This window comes from Pteropus alecto, unplaced genomic scaffold (assembly GCF_000325575.1).
Source record: "Pteropus alecto unplaced genomic scaffold, ASM32557v1 scaffold125, whole genome shotgun sequence".
Classification (NCBI taxonomy): Eukaryota; Metazoa; Chordata; class Mammalia; order Chiroptera; family Pteropodidae; genus Pteropus; species Pteropus alecto.
In genome coordinates this window covers 6,984,041-6,992,346 of record NW_006436888.1, presented here as the reverse complement: position 1 = coordinate 6,992,346, position 8,306 = coordinate 6,984,041, and the positions used below count along the sequence as shown (strand labels likewise).

At 35.3% G+C, this 8,306-nt stretch overlaps 1 protein-coding gene and 1 pseudogene across 3 annotated transcripts in view; one reads left to right on the top strand and one right to left on the bottom strand.

The window, feature by feature from the left end:
• Positions 1–8,306, bottom strand: part of RERE (arginine-glutamic acid dipeptide repeats) — a 367,252-nt gene that overhangs the window by 163,028 nt on the left and 195,918 nt on the right. The gene's annotated exons all lie outside the window — the stretch shown is intronic.
• Positions 5,557–5,672, top strand: LOC112481808 (annotated as a pseudogene).

Here is an 8,306-nt window from a genome sequence, read left to right as displayed (position 1 = left end):
TTTAAACAATGTAAGCATGTTCCCCAAACAGAACCGCGACTAGAGACTTTAAAGCACATTCGTTTAGAAGTGAGATACCACTTACAACATAGATTATTTTACTTTTATTTACACAATCGGACATTCCAGTAGTGAGTAGGAAGTTAAATTCTTGTTAAAGAGAAGAAAATCTAGGTAAGAAGCCTCTCATTTCAATTTAAGGTATTTTTCTTTCTAAAATTTGAGCTCATGATAGAGAACAAGTTAAAGCTTGATTCATACAAGAATATAAATAGGTCTACACTAAAAAGGTATACTTTAAAACAATGGTGAACATGTCAAGCTGAAAGCATGCATGCACAACAGTAGCCTGGAAAATTTTAGCAATCTGTAATTCCAGGCAACTTGTGGTCATTTCAAAAATGGTACTGCTTCCTGCCTGAGAAAACTGGCAACATGAAACATCAACCTTTAAGGGGGAAAAACCACTTAGCTTACAATACTATACTGAATCATCATCTTTTACAAAGATGAACATGCCTGCTTTATGTGAACCCAGCAATATTCCTCACTTCCTAGGAGGTGATAATCTTTTTGTACATTGTTTTCTGAATTAAACTGCAAAACTGTAGAACTGGTAATACAGTAAAATAAAATACCTTTTAGTAGCACAAAGAGTATTAGAATTGAATAAGTACTAGGGCTTTTAAGGAGCACTAATATAGGTTTGGAAATTAATATTGATTTTTTAAAAAGTCAGCATGCATAATAATAAAACTCTAACTATAGCTAGCAAACATTTCCAACTTGCCAAGAAACAAACTCAAATAGTTTGGGGAAAAGGGGGAGGGGTCAGAAGGAACCCTAAAAATTTACATTTGCCCATTTCACTTTATGTAAACTAGTCTGTATTGTTTTAAATATCACATTTATTCTTCTCTCCTTTTGACTTAAGTAGAAATAAAAACTGTAATCTTTAATGCTTGTTAGTCTATTTATAACTGTTCCATCTACAACCATTTTTCTAATACAAACATGCCCTGATAGCTTATCTGAGTCCACGTGCCAGACAACAAAGGCCCACTGGCCTGCTGGAGAGAAGAAATGGAAAGCAGGAAATGAGAAGACTTAGTTAATCCCCACATAATCGATCAGTGTATTCAGTCAAGTATGAACCGAGCTGGGGAAATGCTGCTTAAAAAAAAAGAAGAGAAAGAAAATCGAAGAGCATATGACCAGAGCGACAATTCATTTTAAAATAGGTTAATTTTTGTCAAAAAGATTCCCCATCACATTCAAGCACTAATGTAACGTGTATAAATGCTAATGTCTTTTGAAGTAAAACCTCTTTCTTTAAAATCCTTCATCCTTTAACCCTTTTTCAGAAATGCATTTTAACTTTGGATTTTTTTGTTTGTTTGTTTTTGTTCATCATTTTTTTCCTAAATCAGCTTTTTCTAAATCAGGTATAATTTTTACACAATAAAATTAACCTATTTACAATTTCAATTAGTTTCACAAATGTGTTTGACAAATGTGTTGTATGACCAGCAGCAGCACAATCAAGATAGAGAACACTTCAATACCACAAAAAGGCTAACTTCTTTTAGAACTGATGAATCCGCTATGCTGAAAAAGCTTCTGTGCCCGTGAATGCTACAAAAACAACTTTCTAATCTAAATTCCTTCCTCCATTTTAACACACAGAGACGTGAACGTTGAGAAGAACTCTGAGTTAGCCGTAACACTTTTTTTCTCCTAGCTACTGCTGGAGACTGCTACACACAACAATCCCATGCCTTTAAAACCAAATAATCTGCTAAACAGAACGTATGGGCTGAGACTTCATATAGTCTCCTAAAATTCCCAGAATACTAATAACCGTTAATAGTGATAATATTTATGAAAATAAATGAAAAAAATAATTTCAAATTAGTTTTATGGTATACTTTCCTCAAATCAGGCACTAACCAACATGGAATGAGTTTCTTCTATGACATATCACACTGTTCTGGAGACAGCCACTGCGGATCCGGGCGAGGAAAGTCCCACTCCTGACAGAGCTGACATTCCAATGCAGGGGCAGACCCTGTGCCAACCCCTCCACTGCTCAAGTGGATAAGAACTTTTAAAAAAAGCCATGCGCAACAAAATGTGCCACTCTGTAACCATACAATCCTAAGCAGGTAATAATACTTTTTACATTGTATTTAGTGCCTTTGGGTATTATTTTCCTTAAAACCAGCAGTCTTCTCAAAAGCACTAGAGGATGACAGGCAAAAATGTGCTGTACTTGACTGCTCCGTAGAGAGAGACAGAGAAGGATCTAACTAACCTTGATAAATCCACACACCAACTTCTCTACCCACAAGAACAACGCAGACTCCCAAGTGTACATCTCTGTCTCTCAGCTAAGGCTGAGTTCATGAAAACTCCGAGGGTTCTTCTACCTTCTTTATCTGTATTATTTTTCTTTTAAAACTTTTATTATAAAACATTTCACAGGCAAAAAGGTACAAAATAATGTAACTATGTATTCGACATATTTGTAATTATAAAATACTGAAGAAGCTGCCTGTATGCTCCTCCCAGACAGGTCTCTCTTACCCGCACCCACCCCCCTCAGGTAACCTTGAATTTTCTATTGCTCACTCCCAGGCAGTCCTTCATTCGTAGATAGGTATGTAAGGTACTGTTCTGCAGTTTTTACGCTTTACATGAAGAACATCCTGCTCTTTGCAATCCTGTTCTTCTGCACTCTCCTTTGTTTATCCAGCAGTGTGCCCGCATGATTCATCCATGCCTTTGTTCATTCATTTTAAATGATACTTATTACCTCTAGGTACAGTACACAACTTATGTGTTCATAAATGTCATTTCCAGGTTTTCACTATTACAACCAAGGCTGTTAATAAGCATTCTTATTCTTGTTTGTGCAGATCTAAGTCACATATAACTTTTCTATTCAAATTATCTATTACTCTGAATGTTTGGTACTGCAGCTAAATGTTCAAGCTCATTAGCATAATATTGTTTAAAATGTCCTTCTGATATCTTGCTAATGTCTGTAGGATCTATAATGTTGTCTCAGTTTTATTCTTCATACTGATAACTTGCTGCCATTTTCTTTATTGTCTTTATATGGACGTAACAATTTTATTAGTCAGTTCAAAGAAGCAACTTTTTTTTTCTTCTTAGTATTTAATAAAGTTCCCTTAGAAAAGCCAAACCTGTCTCAGAAGTGCAGAGGAGAGTGTGTCCACTGTTCTGTTTTAGTTTTCCCTCAAGCAGAGTATGAAAGGAGAGAGAGGACAGAAGGTGGTGAAGAGGGTGAAGGTGTGATACTTGTAAGGAACCAGAGAGAAAATGTGAAAAGGTGAAGGAGCAGCTTCCGAGGCTGCAGATTATCAGTGACGTACACGTCCTTATTAACTCGTTACCTTGAGCTCTTCGTTATTCCCTTCCTTTTCTTAGGTTTGCGTTCTTGTTAAATTTTTTATTACTACTTAGAGACCACCGATTTGATTCAGCCTTATTTATCTATACATATTTAAGGCTAAAAGTTTTCCTGAGCATAGCTTTAGCTGTGACCTATAATGTGATATGTCTCAATTTCATTAACCATTCACTGTAAAAATATTTTCTAACTTCCACTGTGATTTCTTATTTGACCCATAGACTATTTAAAAATGTATCACTTTATTCCACACATTTGTGGATTTTCATTTTGTTTCTGATTCCTACCTTAATTCCACTGTGGTCAGAAAACATGCTCTGTATGATTTCAATCTCTGAAATATGTTATGACTTGCTTTAAGATCTAATATAGCCTTTTCTGATAAATATCCCATATGTGTCTGAAAAAAATGTCCATTCTTCAGCTGCTGAGTATAGTGTTCTGTATATGACAATGAGCTCAAAATTTTTGTTGTTCAATATTCTCTATCCTTACTGATTTGTAATCTACTTGTTTGCTCAGTTACTGAAGGAGATGTGCGAAATCTTTCCGACTGACCATCAACAGTTTAGGATTAACTGAAGTATGGTCATTTAATGTAATATTACATGGCAATGAAAATAAATTACTGCAGCATAAAGAACCATGGATGCATTCCACAAACAATATGCTGATCCAGAGAAATCAGACACAGATAGATGAGTATTGCATAGTACTCATTTATATATAAATTTCAAAAGAAAGCAGGACTAATCTATGACTTAAGACCTCACAGCCGAGGCTATCATGGAATTAACGACTGGGAGAGGACATGAAGGTGGTCTCTGAATACTTAGTGTTTTATTTCTTGATATGATTAGAAGTTACATAGAACATTTCTTATAGTGAATTATACATAAATTCACTGAGCTGTACATGTATATAAATTTTATTCTTTCATGTGTATATAGGCTTCAATAAAAATATTAACTTTAAAAATTAAAGTCTAATCCACAAAACTAAAATTCACACACACACACGTATATGTATAACATATCGTGGGAAAGATACAGGAAACCGGTAACATTGGTTGCCTCTAAGAAGTGTGGAGTAATTTGTTATGCCAGAAATTAAGGTAAAGTGTTCAAAGAATGACTGGGATATGTAAAAGACACACATAAACCAGACTGAGAGTGCTCCCACTGGCCAAATCTGGAACAATTTGAGAATCAAAATATGTAATGATAATAATAGATTGTAACCCATCTAATAAAACAGGAACCCATACATCTATGCTGATATACATAAATGAAGAAACTGAATAGTTACTTTGGAAGAGGATATTTTCATAGTAGCAAAGCACCTTTCCACAAAATACTTACAAAGGATAAAAAACTTTATAGTAGAGTCCTGGTAGACCTCTTCATTTAATGTAATATTACATAGTAATAAAATTTTAATCAAGTGATCAAAGTGAACATCAATCATGGGTTAAAAAACAGAAAAGGAGTAATGCCTGCAATCAGATACAATGTAAAATCTCTAATCTAATAATGAGGGAACGCCATACAAATAAAAACTGAGGGGCATTCTATAAAGTAACTGGCCTGTATATCTTCAAAACTGTCATCATGAAAGTCAAGGAAAAACTGAAGAACTGGTGCAAATTGAAGAGGACTAACGACAACTAACACAAAATAAAAACCTGGCTAAACATGTATGGAGTTTGAGTAATAATGCATCAACGCTAATTCTGACATCTGATTGTTGAACTGTGGGTTATATAAGGAAATATCTTGTTAGTAAGAAATATACATTCAAGTATCAAGAGTTCATGGGACATCATTATGTGACTTACTCTCAAATTACTCAGGAAAAAAGTTCTTTGTACTGTACTTGCAACTTTTCTGTAGGGCTGAGACTGGATAAATGAAAGGTTGGGAAATAAATTTTAGTTTCAATTTAAAGGTACATAATCACAGGCACTGGTCACTAAAAACTATTCCGACAAATTATTAGACTTAAAGCTGAGTAAGTAAAAATAAAGTGACAAGAACAGAGTTCCATAGTGTAGCGGTCAGCACGTCTGCTTTACACACAGAAGGTCCTGAGTTTGCGCCCCAGTGGAGCCATGGTCCATGGTCTAAGGCCATGCCACCTTGAACAAGCCCCATGTCTTATCTCGGAAGCTAAGCAGGGTTGGGCCTGGTTAGTACTTGGATGGGAGACCACCGAGGAAGACCAGGTGCTGTAGGCATAAATAATGATAACGAAAAATAAAAAATAAAATAAAGTGACAAGTAAATGTAAAGATAAATGCATGTTACTGGCAGTCAAAAGTAATTCCTGAATTATTTTCAGAAATTCAGTATATGATAAAGATGGCATTTCAAAATAGTGGGGAAACATAGTTTATCACTTAATTCCGTTGAGATTACTAGGATGTCATCTGGAAAAAAATTAAGTTGCACCCTTATACTTTACACTAAAATAAATTACAACAACAACAGCAAAAAAACCCAAACAAACAGAATAAGGACTAAAATGTGAAAAAAAAAGTATAATGGGAAAAATACAAATTAAAGTTACCAAGAATATGCTGTTCGGCTTGGAAAATATCCAAGTAGATAACAGTCTTCTGGCCGGGCTGTGGGGAAACAGACACTCACGTGCTTTTTGTACAAACCTAAACCGGTAAAACCCTTATGGAGGGCAAGTGGGCAATATATTCGGAAATTATAAATATATTCATTCATCTGTTTCCCCAGCAATACCAATGACTGCAATTTATTCTAAACATACACAAAATAACATGAACAAGTTTATTTAACATGAATAACATTAATAGGGAACTAATTAAATAAATTATGAAACATCCACATAATGAAATACCATGCAGATATAGATACATATACTTAAGAGAGAGAGGAGAAAATTTTCTATGTACTGATATGGAAAGATCTCCAATATCTATTCTTAAGAGCAAGCTATAGAATAGTGTGCATAATTTGATAGCTGTTACATTTGCTTATATGACACATTGGAAGAATACATATGGAATGTAATAACATGATTATCTGCATGGGGTAAGGTGTAAAAAAAAAAAAGAAAGAAAAAAGAAAAAAAAAAGGACTTGGACAAAATAAAAGCCCAAGGATGGGAGGCAGACATCTTTTAATACCTTCCGATTTTTCGATCATGTAAATATATTACCTATTCACATGCAATTTTTCTAACATATAGATTGTTTTTGTTTATGTCACAGGCCCTTACTTTCTCTCTCTCTCTCTCCTTTCTTTCCACACTGGTGTGTTCCTGCAGTTTTCTTTTTCATACTGCTAGCCTTCCCTGGATGACAGTCAGTGTCTGACTAACAGAGTTGGCAGAGGCACCAACCATACTGCTAAGAGAAAATGAACAGAAACAAGCCTATCTAATTACAGCTGTCTGTGCCAACGATTAGGTACCCAGTCTTTTATACTTAAGACTTCTAAGAATGTTAAAGCAAATAAATATAAAGCAGTCATACATGTTCTCGACTGCTTGTAGAAGAAAAGTCACAAACTCCTTTGCCCCCTCCAAACATGTCACACCATCCTTACACAGACATCACCTCAAAAATGTTCAGTGTTGCTAAACTTAAAGAGACATAGAGCCTTTAAATATGAAACACTCTATAAATGTGAAATATAAAGTCTCTAACTGAATATAAGATATTCCACTTAATTCTACCTTATAAACCATTCCTGAAGTGAAAATAGAGTACTACCAACTCCTATTCATCCTGTGATATACCATCCAGGCTGTAAACACACTTAGAAAGGAAGAAGGATGCCATTAATAAGATGTAATTGAAACCCTTCCTGAAAAAAGGCAATGAGTACTATTTTTTATCATAAAATTTTTTTGTCTATGTTCACTATTTCCACAAACTCCTCTCTGATTACAGATTATGTCTTCCCAAGAAGACTATCTGGCAGAAAGCTGCTGACAAAGTATTGATGGCGTCCTCCTTCCACACAGCCTTATTAGCATTTCTACTGCTGCACTGCACACACTGGCATTATAAATCACACACACTCAGTGTCATGCACAATAACCAAACAGTTACCTAACAACTAAGGGTATTATAAATGCATTGAACTAATCTTTGAATATATGCTCTGATAATTAAATTCTATTATGGCTTCTACCTTTAAACCTAAAGGCAACAACACTGAAATCAAGTGCCATCCACAGTTCTCTCACATTTGCCATGAAATGTCACTTATATTATATAGTTCACATCCAATTACTGAACACAACCAGCCACAGCATCTATCACTTACATTAAAACAAGCAGAACCCAGCAGTGGGGCTGTCGAAAGCCATCACATGGCTTAAATGGATTTCTCACCTTTCAAATATCAAGGGGTCCTCTTTCCCAGAACATCTCACTAAGAGGTTTGGCCTTTTAACAAAGAGAGCTACCCAAGTTGAAAGAAACATTCAAAAGGCAGAACATGTTGCAAAGCCCAGCTCAGAGCTGGAGACATCTGCCCCTTGTGTTAAAATACAAAATGGTAAAAGATCTTTTATATGAAAAATAAATACACATAAAAGGGGGGCTTTTGTCAAGGCTACTAAGAGAGAGGCAAAGTTATATTAATAACGACAGAATCCTTGTTTTTGGCCAGTGTCCCACAGAAATTAGGGAGCCCTCCTGACCAGAAGATCTATTAATTTCCCAGTTTTTAAGAACAAAGAAATCTTTCCTGAAGTCCTTGCTTGGAGCTCCAAAGCTAAACCGGCTGCCAAGCACAAGGCTATGCTCCTCTGTGTTGCAGTTATCTGTGCAGTCACCAGGACCAGAACAAGCTAAATTCCACAGATTTGTAGAAATAAACATTCC